This window comes from Arvicola amphibius, chromosome 8, assembly GCF_903992535.2.
Source record: "Arvicola amphibius chromosome 8, mArvAmp1.2, whole genome shotgun sequence".
NCBI lineage: Eukaryota > Metazoa > Chordata > Mammalia > Rodentia > Cricetidae > Arvicola > Arvicola amphibius.
Genome location: NC_052054.1, coordinates 20,141,084 through 20,161,611, shown reverse-complemented (window position 1 = coordinate 20,161,611; position 20,528 = coordinate 20,141,084). Strand labels below are relative to the sequence as shown.

The window sequence follows — 20,528 nt, the reverse complement described above, 5'->3', positions numbered from 1 at the left end:
CTAGTTCCAGGACAGGCTCTAAAAAAGCTGCAGAGAAACCCTGTCTCAAAAAACCAAAAAAAAAAAAAAAAAAAAAAAAAAAAAAGAATTGGGTTTTTATAGTATTAAAGGTGGGGGTGAGGGGTTTCTGAGGTTCAGGACCCCTGATTGGTGGACATTTGTCTAGGGGTGCCCTGGTGAATGTGCGCTGGTAGGTGATCCTATCTACAGCGGTTGGGATGTTAGGTATTTCCTTTGAATAGTCTGTTCTTGGGCAGTGGTCAGGTCCTGCAACCAGGTATTGCCTCAGGGTAAACTACTGAGACTCAGGCCTCTTATTAAATTTATCGTGGGCCAAATTCTACTTTGGCAGGTGATAATGGTTGGAAATAAAGAACTTCTTTTGGGTGACCTGCCCATACTTAGCTTATCATGGCTGGCCCCCACAGAGATAAGCTCCAAAGACATTTCCAATGATGCAAAGTTCTCAGCAGTGCCTGCTTACGTAGCATCAATGGGAAGGATAGCTAACATGGCAGTCATAAGGAGTGCCTTCTTTGTAAGGAAAGAGGTGATCTGAAGTGGTCACGTGAGTGACCTGCTAGCGTCTGCTAGTTCTGAAAAGTTGTTTGTTGACGGGAGTATGCTTCATGAGCATTTTCTTGGGGTCCTTTGTGTTATCCACTTTTTTGGGTGAGTGATGTAATTTATATCTCACAATAACTAGGATTACAAAGCCAAGCAATTGGAATGATTGATTCTCGAGTCCGGGTGGCTTTTGCTGGGACTTTTTGGTAGAGTGGTGATTGGTGCGGGTCTGATCATCCTGCATGCAGGAGCTAAACCAACAGGATGTGGGTTTGTGAAGCGTCTGTTCTGCTGAATGGAGGGATGGGAAGAGTGAAGATGGCACTTTAGAGTAGAGTTAGTAATCCACAGAGCAGCATTAGTTCTGGGGTGAGGTCTTCACTTTAAATCTCTAGCATATGCTGGGCGGCGGTGTCACACGCCTTTAGTCCCAGCGTCCAGGAGGCAGAGGCAGGCAGATCTCTGTGAGTTCAAGGCCAGCCTGGTCTACAAGAGCAAGTTCCAGGAAAGTTACAGCTGTTACTTATATCAAGAACCAAATAAATAAAAATAAAATAATAAAATAAAAATAAATAAAAAATTCTAACATATATAAGTAGACAGGAATGGACAACATACATTATGCATAGTCAAAGAAACCATCATATGCAGTGACTAAAAGGTCATTAGGTCAAGTGCCTTTAAAAATCCAGGATAATGAATGCTTTGCATAGTTATTCTGACCCTATTGAGTGACACTTAGAGACTTGCAGTTGGGAAAGGACTACTTGAAAATTCTATAGGGACAAGTGGTTCAAATGCACACTGTCCACCTCTTTCCTTCATGGAATTGAAATCTTTGCTATACTATTAGTAACTTTGCTTTTAGCAAAGTATTCACATTCTGTGATATCTTTGAAGCAGCAAAAATGCAGCATGTTTCACTTCCCTAAACCAGCCACTGGCAGCCCACGTTAAATAGCCTCCTTTAAAAGTCAACGGACCAATTCAACAGCATGGGCTTCTGAGTCCTGGGGATGGAATGTGCGTTCCCATGTCACAAAGTCATTGGAAAGCAAGACTAAAGCTTGTCCCTTGAGAAGCTCTCTTTGACCACTGTCAAAGCAGCACACACAAAATAAGCTGTGCTTAAATGTTCCAGACCAGGAGTTTTGGTTTCACATATTATAAAGACTTGGAAAATTTTTACATACATAATGAGATGTCTTTGGTTTGGTACTCGAGTCTAAATACAAAACTCCTTTATGTTTTATAAGTCATATACTCCTAGTCGTGCCATGTACCTGCATTTTAGCTGTGACCTATCACATGAGATAATGTGTAGATAATGTGTGTGAGGAGCTTTAAAAGCATCAAACTGAAGAATTGCAGAATTTTGGATTAGGGAAGCTCAACCTATTTTTCATAGGTCAAGTCCTGCCACAAAAGTTCTGAGTAGGCTCCAGGGGCTTGGCTATTTCTGGACTTTGTCTGTGCCCTTACAAAACATTCTGTATTCAGAAATTCCATTTCCTTATGTCCTGGTTTTAAAAAGTATAATAACAAATGGTTAAGTGTTATTTGTATTCTGCCACAGTGTGGTCACGTTTATTTAGGAAGAAATCATCTCTTCTTAAGTAGAATGTTGTCAGAAAGTAACTTGAATGGTTGATGTTCTCTTTAAATGCAACTCATTGTGTAAGTCCAATTCTGAGAAGGATGGTAAGCCCCATCCTTTGCAATGTGAGCACATTCGAATTGTCTTGTTCCAGATCATTCCAAAATGGTTGTGGTTGACAAGGACTCTCAGTCTCCTCACAGAGGGACTCTGAGGAGCTGACTCTCCGACTCCTTTGGTGGTGAGCTCAGGATAGATTCCCGTATGCATTTTGGCCTTCATGGAGTTTATTTATAGTCTGCCCTTGTTCTTCTTATAGAAAAATTACCCTCTGCATAGCGGTGTCCCATGTGACATACTGTGTGATGCAAATCAAATATCTGTTAATCTAGTTATGTTAAGAGTTTTCTTTTTCTTTAACCCTTGATGTTGTCGTTAGGGCTACATCCCTAAATAACCCAAATAAGAACTTTATATCGAGGGATCCTGTGTATCTTTGAGCCATGGACTTATCAAAGACCATCAATGGAATCTTTGAGTTTAGCCCTCATTGAGCATATTAATTCTCAGTTCACTCACATCTAATTGACCTTGTGTTGTTCTGCATATATAAAACTAACATCTTTACAAAATAGCTGATGCTTGAAAATGGATTCAGGGGCCTAGCCACTTTCAAACCTACTCCATGTACTGAGTGGTAGTATGTACAGAGTAGCTTTTCACTAGCTGTGAGTCAAAGAAAAAGTCTTCTGTTCTTGGCTTGTCACTAGCTATGAGTCAGTGTTTGGTCACTTTACTGCTTCTTTATTTCTAAGGGTCACTGACTTGCTTTATGACTTCAGGGAAGCATCTGATAATGCGATCACAGGTGCTTTCTGCTCCCCTGACCCTGGTGGCTCTTTGCTACATGAGAATGAATTTATAGATACTGTCCCTGTCACTAGGTGTGTCCTGGTATCATCCTTTCCCTTCCTCTTTTCAGAGATTCAGAGATGCCTGAATTTTCTTTCTGTGAATATTTATATAAATACTGTGAATACTTATGTGAGAAAAATATAGGGATGTAATAAGTGTGCTATGTCAATGTAAATAGAAACATGTAGAGAAATTATGGTAGTATTCTTTTCTAAATCCAGACTGCTGCTGCCTTCCTCTCTATTGCAGTTATTTTCTGCCTTCAATTCTTTTATTCTCCTACAGGCCTTCCAGGCTTTGAGAACAACACGAAGGTATGGGTAGGCTGAGTATACCCCACTCCAAAGAAAAGTTGCCTCTTGGTCCCTGCAGCTTTGTTCTTGGCCTAAGATAATAATACTTACTGAAGTTTCCACCACTTTAAGCCTGAAAAGGAAATGCAAGTATTCCAGAAGCCTCCTGTCTGTAGTGTGAACAGAAATATCAACCTTCCCTATGTCTCCCATTTGAGGAACTCACTTTGAAAGCAACTCTTCGGCTGATCTGAGGAAAAACTTTGTTAAGATTTTTGTTTTCTGGTTCTAATTAGTTCTCATCAGGTCATAAAAATGGTGGTTTTGGCATTTTCTTATGTGCTTTCAAGTATGCCTGTCTACCTATTTTTCTATCATCTTTTCCTGCATCTATCATCTCTCTAAATATATGTATGTACATATGTATGTATATATGTATGTATATATTTAAGTATGCATGTGTGTATGTTTGGTAACTCTATAACTCTATCATCTATCTATCTATCTACCTATCTATCTATCTATCTATCCATCTATCTATCATTTACCTTTCTATCCAATCATTTTTCTATCATTTATTTATTCATCTATGTATGTATGTATGTATGTATCTATTGTATCTATCATCTATTCACATATCTATCATCTATGTATGAATGTATATATGTATCTGTATGTGTTTTACACACACATACACATAGTATTTCTATTAATTTCCACATTTGATAACAAGAGGTTTTGCATTTGCAGAATCACCTAACTAATGAGTAGCTTGCTCAAGTTAGAATGTAATGATTCAAAGTTCAATGACCTTTCATTATTTTCTATCGCCATGGCCTTCCAACCCTGTGGAGGTGGCATGCAGCTTGTTTCTCTTTGAGTCCTCTGAGTCTCTTCCCTGAACCGATAATGAGGTGACCCACTTTCTAAGACTCCTCTCAGAATCTTCCTTCCTCTTAAAAGCTGTCCTGATAAGACTGTCTAGCTATTTTACAGTAAGCAGTTGGCGTTCCTTCTACTTATTTTGTGTTTGCTCACTGATCCTGTGTATGATTGTATGAATAATGTGTAAAGATTCAGGGAAAAGCGTAAGCTTTGGAGCTGCCTGGACTTGGATTCAAACCTTGACTACTATACCTGCGTTTAGGACCTTGGTTCTTGTTAATGCATCTGTTAGGTGAGGATTTATACATGTGTTCAAAAATATTTCCAGAATGCCTGCTGTATGCCAGTGGTGGAGAGGGCAGGGTGCAATGAAGCGGAGAGAGACAGATAAGTAAAACAAACTCAGTGATGGAGCAGGCTGAGTGATTTCAGGAATCAGTGCAGAGGGCAGAATGGAGACTGCAGAAAGCTCACAGATGAGACAGGAAGCTGGCTCCCGGGAGGCACCTCTGAGGAAGACGATGCTTTACCCGGAACCTGACTGATGTGTCAGTCATATTATCATCCTGCAAAGACTTGGGTAAAGTTCGGACAGAAAGATTGAAGTCCAGATCTTAGTTTAATCAAAGAACAGAAAGAAGGCCAGCGTGGCTTTGGGGACGTAAGCAAGTGCTTGGTCACACTGGTCATGGTTGGGCTGCTCCTGGGCGTGGTGGAAGGGAGTCTGGGCTTTATGTAACTGCATTATAAGTCAAGAGAGAGGACAACGAGGCTCATGGGAACTGACTAATATAAAAGAGCACTTAGTGCAATGTCTGATGATAGTTCAGTGTTCAGCATAGTCTCTCATTATAGGTATATTTTATAATAGCTACACTGTCAGCTCCTCAGTTCAGGGTCTGTATGGCACACGGTGACACAGACTTAATAAGGTTTGTTAGGTGTGGGTGTCAGCCGGCCACACCACTGGGAAACAGTCCTTTCCAAGTAGATGCCCTTTCTTCCTCCTAGTAATCTAGCTGATTGCCCGGTTCTGCCCATCCCGCTCTCCTCACACATGAGGCAGTCTGAGACGAGTTCTGGAATGGCAGCTCACACACAGTGGAGTCTTTAAGACTGCATAATTCTCAGCTCAATCTATATTTAAGTGGCATTTTTGAAAACATTGCCTTTTTGTGATTATCCTCCCAAAAAAATGAATTATAAAAGAACAACAGGAATCTAAGGGACACAACGTCCACTTAGCATTTTGGGAAGGCAGGATCTTCAGGGAAGTTCTCTTTCTTTTTCTTTGCCAGGCCATCTGCTTTACAGATAAGCAAAGTCAGTGAGCTCTTTATTGAGATACACACTGTTACTTAGACCCTGAATGTTTATTTCTTCTTGGAAATGGCCATACATTTAGATTTTCTGTGCTTTCCAGCATGCATCCCTCCCCCCTTTTTTTTTTGGACAGGAGAGAAGTCAAGACAGAGACCCCTGTATCTGGCATCCTTGGTAAAGACGTTTTCCAGAGTAGCAGCTTCCCAGGAGCCATTTGTCACTGCTTCTATGTATAAGAAGTGGAAAGATTTCTGCGTCTATTCTTTGTACATTCACATTCAGATCACTCACTTGGGGACATGCACTGGATCTTAAATTGTCTGCTGTTTGGAATTAGAGTCGCCTCTTGGGTTTTATGCAACTACAAACCCAAGCCAATTTAGTTCTCCCCTAAATTGGCATCCCGTTTTGTAGTTTCCTCTTATTTTCTTCCATAGAAGGTCACCTTCAGATGATGAACAGGTATGCTACCTTAAGCTTCAAAACACTTTGAAAAACATTTAGTTTTAGCCACCTAGTTTAGTTTGGAAACAATCAATGAGAGGCTGCAATAAGTAAGTTAAAGCAATCTATTTTTTAAATGAAATTCTCTTCATTTTCCACAGGTTTCAAGCTCTATATTACTTTTTGCTAAAACCGCCAAATTAGATCTAACAGTCAGATAAGCCCAATGGAAACAAAAGTATTCTTAACCCTTTGATATGCTGCTTTTGTCTTAGGGTTTGTCACCCTCTGAAATGGAAATTGGAGGATGGGGGAAGTTTGTGCTTGGTGGTGTACACTCCTGCACAGTGCCAAACCCTTCACCCAACAAGCAAATGGATGGACTATTTTGAGACATCATATTTGCACTGTTGCTGAATGGTTTCCTCCTCTGATGTATAAACCTCATGACATCTCACTTGTGACAGTAATTAAACTATATTTAACGTTTAAGATCTCCAATATGACATTCTGTAGGAGACAATAGAGTACTAATCGGGTATTAATTTATTCTAACTTCACTCTGTGTTTATGCCATGTAATTTAGGTGCTTCAGAAGAAGGCATATGTGTGACTTACTGTATAGATGAGGGACTTCAAAAGCGAGGCAGGGTACAAATGCGGATAGTTTAATTTCTTTCCTTTTAAAATGTGCACAGCACAGTAATCTTTGAAGCTTTTCACTGAAGGTCATCAAGTAATGCCAGTGATGTTTTAATGTCTAGAACGCTGACAATTTTTCTCTCCAAGTTTTGCAACAAAGCTTATGAATGACAGTGAAACAAATTACATGTTTCAAAGTGAGGTTTTATGGAAATAAAAATAATGACTCGTTTCTCTTATGTAGACAGTGATAGATATTAACAAGCCTCTCACCGATTCTCATGAGTCAGGGCCAGACTGGGACACTGTTTTGAGCAACCAGACTTCCATCTTTTCCTAAACTGAGAGACACTCTGCTGGATGATTTCTTATTATCACTCTCAAGTTAAGACATATACATATCCTAAATCACTTTCTTTTAAAGTACTCAGTCTTTTAGATCCAACAATGGGCCTCTCTTTAATAAGTAGCATAAACCTTAATAGTATATTGAAACCAAACAGGGAGTGTGAGAGGGGGCATATTTCTCACCTTGACTTATGCATTCTAGTGCTTAATTTTTCTATCTCCAGAATTTGGACAAAACATCTTACTGAAATCAGCTATGGTGTGAAGACTATTGCCTTGACATTACAGTATAATTGTGATTGTTTTATTCTATTAAACTGCCTATTAAATAATGAATATGTACAGGTGCAGAGTTTGAAACTAATATTCTTATACTTCGATGCTATAATTACTTTTCCAATAATTAGAAATCTGACATGTATATTAAAAATAAAAATGTGTATAACCTTTAACCAGAAGTCCCATTTTCTGAGGAGATAATTAGAAATGTGGAGAAATCATATTCATCAGCAGACTCACTGATATCTACAATTAGAAAATAAAAGAAAACAACATAAACAATCATTGTGGAAAGTTTATGAAATTAGGATGTGTCTACTTAGTGGAACATTGTATGTTTCTCAAAATCATGGATAATTTGCCATCATAAAACATTTCATCATAAAAATGTTTACTATACAATAATAGTAAAAGTAGGCTTAAATAGTTAATTGTATTAGTAAGGTATCACAGCTCTCAAGCTGGTTAGGAATAAACATACAAAGACTATTACACTAAAAATGTTTGGGTTAATAGTATTTATTTATTAATTCCAAAACTAGGCTACATAAATAAAATATACTTTAATTTAACCCTTATATTAATTCTGAACACTTTATATTCCTTTCTTCATTTAAGTGATCAGGGTAATTTATATATAATACAATGTTTTATTCCTCAAATTGTTATTTCACTACTGAGAATATTGAAGGTATACTAGCCTATTCATTATTCCTTAAAATAATCAGTTTTATCAAGTGTCTAATTATTCTTACCTAGCATGCTAGCTTTGAACTTGGAGATCCACTTGAAGCTCATATTAAGGGCTATGTGAATTAGTTTTCATGCTAGGTAAGAATAACTAGACACTTGATTCTAATTCACATAGCCCTTAATATGAGCTTCAGGTGGATCTCCAAGTTCAAAGCTAGCCTGGTCTACAGAGTGAGTTCTAGGACAGCCCGGACTACTCAGAGAAACCCTGTTTCAAATGAATAAATAAAGATTGATAGATAGAAAGAAAGACAGGCAGGCAGACAGACAGACAGATAAATAAAAGGGTAGTTTTGGTTAAAAACTTGATTGCTGTTTGAAAGAATGTCCTCCTCCAACCCCACCATTTTAAAACACTAGATGTATAAATTTAAATATGCTATTTAACGTCTCTGCGACTTTTTCATCATCCACAAACACTGTAATCATAGGGTTACATTGAGGTTCTTATGCATTTATTCACTAATAGACAGACATGCAACTTGGGAAAGGACTATTTTTAAGCTTTCCAATGTTCAATAATTCATCTATTTTATTATCATATTTATTAGGTGTACAATGATACATTTATGAATAATTTTACTTTATTTCAAATGTGATTTACATACATTTTGCTTTCTTTCTGGATCAAATCTAGAGGAAACTGATTCAGTTTATCTATTGTTTTTAAAAGGTTTTAGTTTTTTTGGTTTTGTTTTTGTTTTTTCGAGACAGCGTTTCTCTGTAGCTTTGGAGCCTGTTCTGGAACTCATGCTGTAGACCAGGCTGGCCTTGAACTCACAGAAATCTGCCTGCCTCTGCTTCCCAAGTGCTGGGATTAAAGGCGTGCACCACCACCTCCTAATGTAGTTTCTTTTTTTTTTTTTTTTTTTTTTAACAGTTGGTTATTTTATTTTATTTTTTTTTCTCATGGTTTATTTTTTTTTTATATTTAAAAATTTCCATCTCCTTCCCTCCTCCTCCCCCCTCCCTCCCCTCCTTCTCCCCTTTCTCTCCCCTCCTTCTCCCCCTTCCCTCCCCTCCCCTCCACCCATACCTCCCCTCCCTCCCTCTCAAGGCCAAGGAGCCATCAGGGTTCCCCACTCTATGCTAAGACCAAGGTCCTCCCAACTCCCCCCAGGTCCAGGAAGGTGATCGACCAAGCTGAGAAGGCTCCCACAGAGCCCGTCCATGAAGAACAATCAGAGCCCAGAGCCATTGTCAATCAGACAGAAACCTAACAGAGAATTGAAAGACTTAATGGAGGTAATGAACCAAATGGACTTAACAGACATCTCCTACAGCTGATAAACTCCTTCAGTAACGTGGCAGGATACAAGATCAACTCCAAAAAATCAGTCGCCCTCCTATACACAAGGGATAAGGAAGCAGAGAGGGAAATCAGAGAAGTATCACCTTTCACAATAGCCACAAATAGCATAAGATATCTGGGAGTATTGCTAACCAAGGAAGTGAAGGATTTATATGACAAGAACTTTAAGTCTTTGAAGAAAGAAATTGAAGAGGATACCAGAAAATGGAAGGATCTCCCCTAATGTATTTTCAATGCTGTTAATCCTGTATATTTGTTTTTGAATCTTTTAAACTTTTCTTTAAGCTGATTTTGTTCTGTTTTTCTGTCCTACTTTCTGGATTTGAATAGCTGTACAGATCTTAATAACATTTAATTTGTATCAAATATCACGCTAATTTATAATTCAAATAATATTTATGTTTCCATACAGTATATAATTTTTGGCTGTAAACTTTGTTATTAATATATTTTACCATTACTCTTTTATATTACAATTGAAGTTTGCCTAGCAGATAGATCTTACTTTATTTTTACCTCTCTGTGACATTTCATTTATGGGACTGAAAATATTTTATTTTTAAAGTTTCTAAATTTTTAGTAGTTATTCTAGAGTTTTTTACACAATATGATTTTATCACATTCAATCCCCCCACTCTTCCCAGACCCGCTTCTACTTTTCCAGTTTCTATCATTCCAACATTCTGTCCTTTATTTTACCTTTTTAACCCACCAAGGCCAATTTGTGCTCCCCCAAATTCTTGCAAATGTTGTCTCTCCTTAAAGTGTGGCTGACTTACCAAGTGCTATACTTATAGAGAAAATGTTTCTCCCTTTCCAAGAAGTTAACAGTTGCTAATTGATTGGTGGCTAGCAGTGGGGTTCTATGCTGGACTCTCTGGGATGGGCTTTGCCCTGACTTGGACTTACACCGATACTGTACCTGCTGTAGCAGCCACTCTGAGTTCGCATGTGCAGCTGCCCCTGCTGTGTCAAGACAATTCCTGGCTCTTATACTCTTTCTGCCCATTCTTCTGCATTTATATTACTATTTTTAAATTATGTCCATATATTTGTGCAGGTTTTTCCATTGGGACAGTGCTTCCAGAGACCAGAAGAGGGTGTCTGATCTGCTGAAGCTGGAGTTAGAGGCAACTGAGAATTGCTTGACATGTGTGCTAGAAATTGAACTTGGGTTCTCTAGAAGAGCAGGATGTACTCTTAACCAATGAGCCAAATCTCTAACTCCTTATTTTTTTATGGCTGCTTTTTGTTTTGTTTAGTACCTTCCACATAACTGGGTATTTATTAATCCAGCTCAAAACTTTCATTTGTTTATATTTAGCTATGATCACTTTTATATTGATAGCATCATGCCATTTTATTGTAAGATCTCTCATTTAGTTTATTTTTATTCTTGATCTTTTTTGGTCAGATTGATTGTTTTATTTATTCTCCATTTCAAAAATGATTTACTGTTCTTCTACTTTACTAACTTTTAGTGAATATATTTATACAATATAATTAATCTGCAGTATTCAAAAGTAAATACCTATAGCTTTTCCTCTGTGCGTTTGTATGTATGCACACACCACACACACACACACACACACACACACACACACACGATATATATACACTCACACACACGAGAGAGCTTTAGCACATGTATTTTTTTTTCCATTTGCCCTCTTCAGGATTTTTTTTTGGTTTTTCGAGACAGGGTTTCCCTGTAGTTTCTAGAGCCTGTCCTGGAACTAGCTCTTGTAGACCAGGCTGGCCTCTAACTCAGAGATTCGCCTGCTTCTGCCTCCCGAGTGCTGGGATTAAAGGCGTGCGCCACCACCACCCGGCCCTCTTCAGGATTTTTATTAAAGGTCAAGGATTTAAATTTACAGCTGCAATTTTGTTCATATGATTCATTATTATTTGTAATGGGTGAGTCTATTAAAATGTATCTACTTATCAAATATATATATATACATATATATATAGTGTGTGTGCGTGTGTGTGTGTTTGTGTGTGTGTGTGTTTGTGTGTGTGTGTGTTTGTGTGTGTGTGTGTGCGTGCGTGTGTGGGTGCATATGAGCATGCCACATGTGTATGTGGAGGTGAGGACTCTTGCAGGTGTAGGCTTTCTCTTTCCACTGTGTGGATTCTGGAGTCTGATTCAGGTTGCCAGGGGTTGCAGCAAGCCACCCAAGGTTATCTGCTGAACCATCTATAGCCCTGTATTGCGTGTTTACACACCAGTGATTAATCCTATTCTATATCCACTTCGGATTTGCTTCAAACGCACTAAGAGTAGTTAATGATAATCTTGAACTCCCAGTCCTCCCACCTCTACCCCCCAAGTGTTGGGATTATGGGTGTGCACTACCACGTCCATTTATTACCTGCTGAAGACCAAATCTGGGGCTTGGTGCATGCTCAGTAAGTGCTTTACCAGTTGAGCTGCATCCCCAGCCCTCGAGATGCTTCTTACTAAAGGAGCTTAATAAGGAATGATGCACGTTTGTGACCAGCAGATGTTCCTCCAGGTTACCCGGGGAACTTACTGGATTCAGGGACTACTTATCCACAAAAGGCCTGGAGTTGCCCAGAGCACCAGTGATGTAGTTGTCCCATTGACCCGGACGATGTATGTAAGCATCCTGTGGCAGATTCTTTGTCTTAATTACTGAGTTCTAGTCTGAGGCCTCTCATTCAACCCCTGCTGGCTTTGGCTTTGGTGTTCTTTATGGATTCCAGGACATGACTTCTGGTAGACTCTCTGTGTGTCTCTCAGCTGCAGATTCATCTCTTTCAGATTTTACCACTGAACTGGTCTCATCAGCCTCACATTTTCTAGAAATGCCCCACTGTGGTCAGTGGCTGGCACCCTTCCAAATACCTAATGCTACCGTGGATTCTTCATTTTTAAATATCTTTTGCTTGTTGAGCGGCATTTCGGGTATCATATGCCCAAATACAGCTCATGAAATAAGAAACTTGAATTTAGGTAATAGTCATGAAAGGTGCTTTCTTCTGAGGAATCATCAGCTCCTGTTTGTTGAGCATGCTGTTTGCTCACTCATAGAATGATTGCTTCAGAAATATTAAGTTCTGTGTATACCCATATACTTAGTAGTCTTCCATATCTTTCTAATTGGATTTCTAAAAATCCAACATTTTTCCCATTTCACAGATTAAATTTTTTCTCTTTCTTCATGTCTTAATTTCTGCTTTCTTAATTAACAATTAATTTTTAAACTGTATAACATTCACCAAAGACATCCTGGGATGTGTGTGTGTTTGTGTGTGTGTATGTGTATGCATGTGTGCTGTATATACATGATCATGTGGTATGCATGTATATATGTACACATGTGCACACATGTACACATGCAAGTATGTAGACCACACAGATTAACATCAGGTATCTTCCCCTGTTTCTCTCTCCTTTATCCTTTGATCCAATGGCTTAGCAGAGTAAAGCCAGGCAGGAAATCTGAACAGAGAGAGAGAGAGAGAGAGAGAGAGAGAGAGAGAGAGAGAGAGAGAGAGAGAGAGAGACATGTGTGGTCTGCTGTATGTATTGATATATTTGTATTTGTGGAGCTCAGAGGCCAGTCGAGTGTTTTTCTTATATGCTGTCTACCTTACCTTGTTTTTCTCTTCTTTCTTTCTTTCTTTCTTTCTTTCTTTCTTTCTTTCTTTTTCTTGTCTTTTCTTCTTTCTTCTTTCTTTCTTTCTTTCTTTCCTTTCTTTCTTTCTTTCCTTCCTTCCTTCCTTCCTTCCTTCTTTCTTTCCTTCCTTCCTTCTTTCTTTCTTTTTCTTTTTTCTTTTTTCTTGTTGAGACAGTGTCTCCACGGGCCTGGAAGTCACCCACTGCTCTAGAATGACTTGGCAATAAGCCCTAGAGATCCACCTGTCTCTCCCAATCTTTGGGATTTTAAAAACAAGTTACCACATCTACCTTTTTTTTTTCTTAAAGACATATTTCTGGATATCAAACTCCAATCCTTATGCCTGGATGGAAAGCACATTACCAATGAGTGATCTTACCAGCTCCTAGAAAGCAGTTCTTCGTAAAGCACCAGCACCTGCCATAACGGTCTCTCCAGCACAGCTGTTACTGTCTCTCCATACTGTAGTTCTCTCTCCAACACAGCTGTAACCATCTCTCCATGCTGTAACTGTCTCCCCATGTTGTAACCATCTCTCCATGCTGTAACTGTCTCCCCATGTTGTACCTGGATATCTCTCCACATTAGTCTGAGCTTTGAGAATGACCCAAGTTAATGTTCACTTTCTTCAGTAGTGGCCACATGCTAAGTAAAAGAACCTGAAACTAGACAGTGTCATTACATTCTGAAAGAAAGAAGCCGCAATAAAAAATGTTTGCATGTAATCATCACCCATCAAACTTTTTTTATTTGTAACGGCCTATTTTAAATTGGGATAATTAAAATTTATGGGAAACTGTGTATTAATTCGGCTATTGCAAACAACATTTTCTGGGTATCTTTAGCCATTTTCAAAGCCTTAAGTTGAGAGGTGTGGCTGGTATTTAGAGTGTAGCAGCAATTTTTCCTGTTCCTTTCCTCCCCTTTCTCCCTCTTTCCTTTCCTCTCTGTTTTCTCTCCCCTCACCTCTTGTGCTTTCTACTGTCTGTTCCTCGCACTATTTCCTGCAGTTACCATTTTATTCTTAGAATGAAAGGATAATTGATAATTCAGAGAAATTGTCCGTATTCTAAAGGTTCTGGAGGCTAAAGCAATTTTTTCATAGCCCTTATTTATGGACTCTTAGACAAAGAGGATTTCCATCCTGAGTTCTGCTTATGTGAGTACCTGTTGTACTGGAATATATGTTTCTCTGATTCACATGGACTGCTAATTATTGGTGAATCATTTCTTCATTTTGTCATCTGGTTCTTGAAGAAAAACAATGGAAATAAAGGCAGAACATGGAAGTGAATTCATGATTTAATTTAATGGATTAGAATATTTATGTTAGATCTTGCAAGTTTAGATTCTTAAATCTCACTTTTAAAAATATTTTTGTTATCTATCACCTATCTATCTATCTATCTATCTATCTATCTATCTATCTATCTATCTATCTATCATCTATCATTTATCTATCTATCTATCTGTGTATGTGATGGAGTATGTGTGGCAGTAAGAGGATAATTGGTAGGAGTTGGTTTTTTTTCCTTTTCCTTTGTTGATTCTGCAGTATCAAACCCAGGTTGTCAGACCTGGCAGCGAGCTCCTTTAGTCACTCTCACTGGCTCTAACCACATTCCTGCTTTTAGTCTGTTTTGCTTAGTACTGAAGAAATGGTAAGTTTTTATCCTGTCCATTTCCAGTGATGGCCAGAATGAGAGAAAAATATATTTTCATTTTTGAAAAGTTAGTACTTTATTACTTTTTGTTGACTCCATACAGAAGTTTCACAGTTGAATGTGAAGCCTCAACTGAGAGAAAATATTTGAATGGAAACTTAAAAAGACATTCTTGCTAACAGACAAAAGATGCCTATCGTCTATTCTGCATCATTATAAACAGTCTCTATACACTTCCTAGTGTTCTTGAGGTAGAGGATGATTAACAAACTCATTTTCTATGATGATTCAATAGGAGTATCACAATATTCTCTAAACTAAACTATTGGCTTACTTAAAATTCGTTAATTATGGGGAATGTGTCAATCTCCAAATGTTCTTGTAAATAGTCTCATTAGTTGTTTCCCATAATTTTAATTTGTATCATTAGGGAAGAGAATGAAGATTTCCTGTGCATTTGGTTGTTGAAATTCTAATTTTGTTCGTTAATTTGAGAAGCTCTGATGATCTATGTACTATAGAAAAAGTTTTGAACTCCCTACAAAGAAACTTTTAAATTCACTGCTGCAAGCTGTTTAAGGCATTTGAGTGAGGGAAGCAAACACTTCTACTAAAATAGAGAACCATCTTGACTAATCTACTTTCTAGTCTATATTTTAGATTGAAGGTTTTTGCATTTGATTGATAAGACCTTGAAGAACAGTGTGAACAGATACTGCACTTTCCTTTCCTGGCCACCCAGACCCAAATAATCACACAAAACTATATGAATTACAACACTGTTTGGTCAATGCTTCAGGCCTATTTCTAGCTAGCTCTTACATCTTAAATTAAACCATTTCTATTAATCTGTATATCACCTTGAGGCTGTGGTTTACTGGTAAGGTTCTGGCATCCTCTTCTTCGGCAGCTACATGTCATCTGCCTGACTCTGCCTTCTTTCTCCCTGCATTTAGTTTAGTTTTTGTGCCTACCTATATTCTGCCCTGCTATAGGCCAAAGCAGTTTTTTTTATTAATCAATGGTAAAAAAACATATTCATACCATATGAAGGGGAATCCCACATCATCTCCTCTTTTCTGCCTAATAAAAAGGAATGTTTTAACTTTAACATAGTAAAATTATGTATAACAAAACAGGTATCAAATAAGAATTACAGTTACAATATTTGTGTGAGTTTAAAGTTTCATATCTAATTTGTCTTTTATCATAACTAAGGAAAACTATAATTATAACTATCTTGTTTTTAACTCTATCAAAAACCCCAGAAAGATATAATATTACATAAGTAAACAAGAAGTACATTATAAGCAACTTCCAAATTTCTAGAAATTATAGAACAATCTTGCTGCCTGGACAGTCACCCAAAGTTCTTCTGTAACATTGGGGCATCCATCTTCAGCCTATAGACCTATAGTATCTAGCAGACTTTTCCATGAAGCAGAACAATTGAAAGACTGTTTCACCTATATTGACAGTTTGTCAGTCACTTTCTTCTGTGTTCTGCAGAATGTCTTACAAAGTCTCTGATGAAGCAGGAACCCTGAAGGACCATCCCATCTTTTGGAAAGTTCATCAGTCACTTTTCCCTGGGTCCTGCATGTCCAGTTCATACAGCATACCATCAAACAGTCCAGGCAAGAACAGTTTCTTGCCCAAATGGCTAGCCTTGTCACATTGAAAGCAAATTCCATAATATGTTTCTTCAATGCCCATCAATCTCTCTAAAGTAATCAGTGCGGCCAGAAGTAGACATATCTCACCATCAAAAAATGTCTACGTTCTTAAAATATTTTAAATGACATATTATGTTGGTCTTTGAATGGTTTGAAGAATACCTATTCATCTGAAGTATATCTCATTACATCTAGAAAAACCTTTCATGGCTACAAGTTTGACTATTATAGATGAATATTTATTAATCCATAATTTTTAATTATACATAACATTTTTAAACAAGCTGTATAAACATAATGCCTTAAACAAGTGAAGAAATACACATATAAAAATTGAACTTAAATTTGAAATAATAAAGCAAAGTCCATACCAATATAGTATTCATTTCAATATTATATCCCCCCTTTTTTCAGAAAGACCTTGACTGTGACTTTTTAATATTTATGATCAAACCCTACAAATGAAAACAAACATTTATAAACAATAATTGGAGACTTGGGTGTAGTTCTCTAAACTACTTCCTGCTGACTGGGGTGCTGTTAACCTTATGGGAACAAAGAAAATTTAGGATTATGGTCAAGATCTGACTGGAGTATTCTTTGAGGCTGGATTATCACAGGCAGCAGTCTTTTCTTACACAATGGAGTACTACACAGCAGGAAAAAAACCAACATTTTGAATTTTGTAAAAAAATGGATGGAGCTAGAAAACATTATTTTGAGTGAGGTAACCCAGACACAGAAAGACAATTATCACATGTACTCCTTCATAGGTGGTTTTTAAACATAAAGCAAAGAAAACCAGCCTACAAACCACAATCCTAAAGAATTTAGATAACAATGAGGACAATAAGAGAGACTTACATAGATCTAATCTTCATAGGGAGTAGAAAAAGACAAGATCTCCTGAGTAAATTGGTAGCATGGGGACCTTGGGGGAGGTTTGAAGGGGGGAGGGGAGAGGCAGGGAAGGGAGCAGAGAAAAATGTAAAGCTCAATAAAAATTAATAAAAACCTGGGTCTTGTACAATAACTAGAGCTTTTAACTGCTGATCCGTATTCTGCCCAGCAATAGGCAAAGCAGATTCTTTATTAACCAATGGTAATAAAATGTATTCATAGCATACAGAGGGGGATCCCACATCAGAACAGCACAAAAATTATATTGCATTTGGTGTATGGAATAAAATTAGGTTTCTCTAAGTCCATTGTTGGGCCCTTCTCTAGATTTTGGAAGTATTATGTATAAGTGAGAAACCTTGATTCTTGAAGTTTCATTGGCTTCATATTCAATTTGCTTTGACTCAGGCATTGACATTAGTTTTACTTCCAGAAGCACAATTACATTCTACAGCATTACATTGCTGAATGTGGCTTCTTAGGAAGTCAATTCTTGATATCCAAGGAGTTTTATTCTAGGGCTTCCTGCACAAACCAGCATCTAAGGAGGCTTCATGTCTTAGGGAAAAGGGCATAGGATTTGTACACAGCTAACACATTTCTTTTATCTACTTATATCACTAGCTTAGTCATGACTGTTCACACAGTGCACATACTATGTAAATAGTTGTTATTCTGTACTGTCAGTGGAGTGATATTAAGGAAAATGTTCATATATGCTCAATATTGACATGTTTAAAAATCTCTTTAATTTGTGTTTGGCTGAAATCTGAGTGCAGAACTGTAGCTATGGGGAGATAATGATACTTACTATAGAAAGAGACTGTGAGACTGGGAATATATAAAGCAACGTGGTTTTTGAAGATTCTTCTCACTCCTGAAATGAACCTAGTATCTGCCTGAAGCTTCAGGTGATAGCCCTCTAGGAATCATGCTAAACACTTAATTAGTTTAGAGTCAAAGGTAAAAATAGGTAGTGCCAACTGATATCCAAAAGAGAGGATGCCAGAACCAAGAACTTAACTCTGTCTCAGAAACCAAGGATATGTTCCAAAGGCATGGGGTAGGGACCACAGATGCTCTTGGAAGCCTGTCACTTGCCCCTGAGGTGTGTGTGTTGAGTAGGTTTAGAAGGAACACCATGCCCAAGTATCAAAGACCTACAGTATGACCATGAACCAAACAACTTCTTAGTAAGAAAAGTTACTCTTTTTCAAGACTATTTTCCAAATTTAAAATTACAGAAGGGACTTGTGAGTTGGGATCCAAATATCTGCATTTGGATTGTCTTACTACTTCTCCTTAGTTGTGCAACTTGTTGACAAGATTTTAATCTGAGTTTATTTTCTCATCTGCAATTTGATAATGTATTATTTTTTTCTGGTTGTCTATTGATACAACCAGATTGTAACAAACTGTCCCCAAATTCAGTGCCCGAAATAAACCTTGTTCATTTCTTACTGCTAATTTGAAATATGGGCAGGGCTCAGCGAGGGCAGCTGGAGTGTCCTATTTAGAGAAAATAGGCTCGCTTAAATACTAAGAGCCAACGTCACCATCACTTGTCACTCACTGAGCTCATTCACCTGTCTAAAGGCTAAAGCTTGTGAGCTGCTGGGACCTCAGGCGGAGGCTACAGTGCCTACACAGGTCTAAAGAATGGCTCACTCACAGCACTATAGGTAGCTGTCAAGGGCAAGTTCATAGTTGTCCAAGTCAAAGCTGTTATCGATTTGTGACTCATCTTCAAAGTTATCCAGGGTCACTTTGGCCATCGTCACAGTTCTATTGTTGTTCAAAAGGAAGGAACACAGACTGTGGTCTTCTATGGAAGAATGATAATGTCACATTGTAGGAAGCATATGTGGGATGGGATATATTGCTGTGGCCATCTGCAGAAAATGCCATCATCTGCTTCACGATCATCATAGTAGTGTTTATCAAGAGCACTTGATATATCCCAAGAGCTTTGAGATGTGTTAGCTCATACTACTTCATTTAACAGCTCACTACAGCACTGTGGGGTAGACAGCATTGTTACCTACCTATTTTCCTGAAGAGAGAAAAGTAACTTACAGAATAAAAGGCAGACTTGAGATTTGAACCTGTTTTATTAGAGCCCAGGTGTTTACCCTGTCACTGAAGACTTGTTCTTTGGAGTAAACAAGAACTTTGTGGGTAATATGCAAACTTAGGTGTTTTTAAAGAGGAAAAAATGGGGAAGTTTTCAGATCACTGATACTGACAATTTCAGACACAGCAGTTGTGTCTGGTTGGCTGCAGTATTGTAATAATAATATAACGATAAAGTTTTGATATTTTACAAGGGAAAAACTAAGTCGTGTTTCAATTTCATTTCTCTGGTCTCTCTATGTCCTCACCCCAGTGTGCTTGTCCAGCTCTGCATTTAAATTATGGAATCCAAGAGTGTGAAGGCTGTAAAAGTCTTTGATGGTTTACGGCACAGCTCACATTTGTCTTTCAGGAGTCTTCATATGTGTCCTTTAGCAAACTTACGATGTCAAAAATAATTGCTGATATAGGCTATTTTCCGAAGGTGTTTTCAGGTGAATGAAACAATTCCAGAAGCTGGCCTATTTAGTCCTGATGACGAGAGACTTGGGGTGAAAGATCCTTTTAAATTCATTTTGGTGGTTAAATATTTGGGCATTTTTACTGGAATTTTTCTCTTTTTTAATCTGTTAATGTTTAACTAAATCACAGTATGTGGGCAGTGCAGGAAAGAGAACAGAAGGTAAAGAGTCCCCACTCCCAAGAGCTTGCCTTGCATAGGAGGTAGCCACCAAAACTGACTGGCTGGAGCCTCAGAGACTTGTTAGGGAGACTACGCCCCCCTTTTTTGGAGGTATTGCTTTTCAGTGATTCCCGAATCACTGAAATCAGAAGATTCCCGAATGTGTATGACAGTGTGTTTGTGTCAGGGATCGATTTTATTTTTAAACAAGCACCAGTTAGTGCAGAGGTGAAGCATCTTGTGAGTGCAGAACAAAGCTAGAATCCCCTGCTCTGATAAATCCCTATTGTTCATGGAGAGGGGCTCTACAGGACAACCTGGGAAGATGGCAATAGCAGACAGCTCCAGCTTACCTTGAGCTGAGTCTCAGACTGAGTTCTCAGGTGAACCATGGTGCTCTGTCAAGATGAAGGGTCAAGTGCTGGTGACTGCTGCCTCCTGTAAGCCCAAGACTCTATCCCTGTGGAGTAGTAGGATTTCCTTGTTTCTGGGGGTTTCTTCTGTCACAGAAGGGCTCAGTTTGCTCTT

General features: G+C 38.2%; 1 protein-coding gene across 1 annotated transcript in view; it reads left to right on the top strand.

Moving 5' to 3' along the window:
• Nucleotides 1-20,528, top strand: part of Grm1 (glutamate metabotropic receptor 1) — a 374,992-nt gene that overhangs the window by 76,649 nt on the left and 277,815 nt on the right. The window lies entirely within an intron of this gene.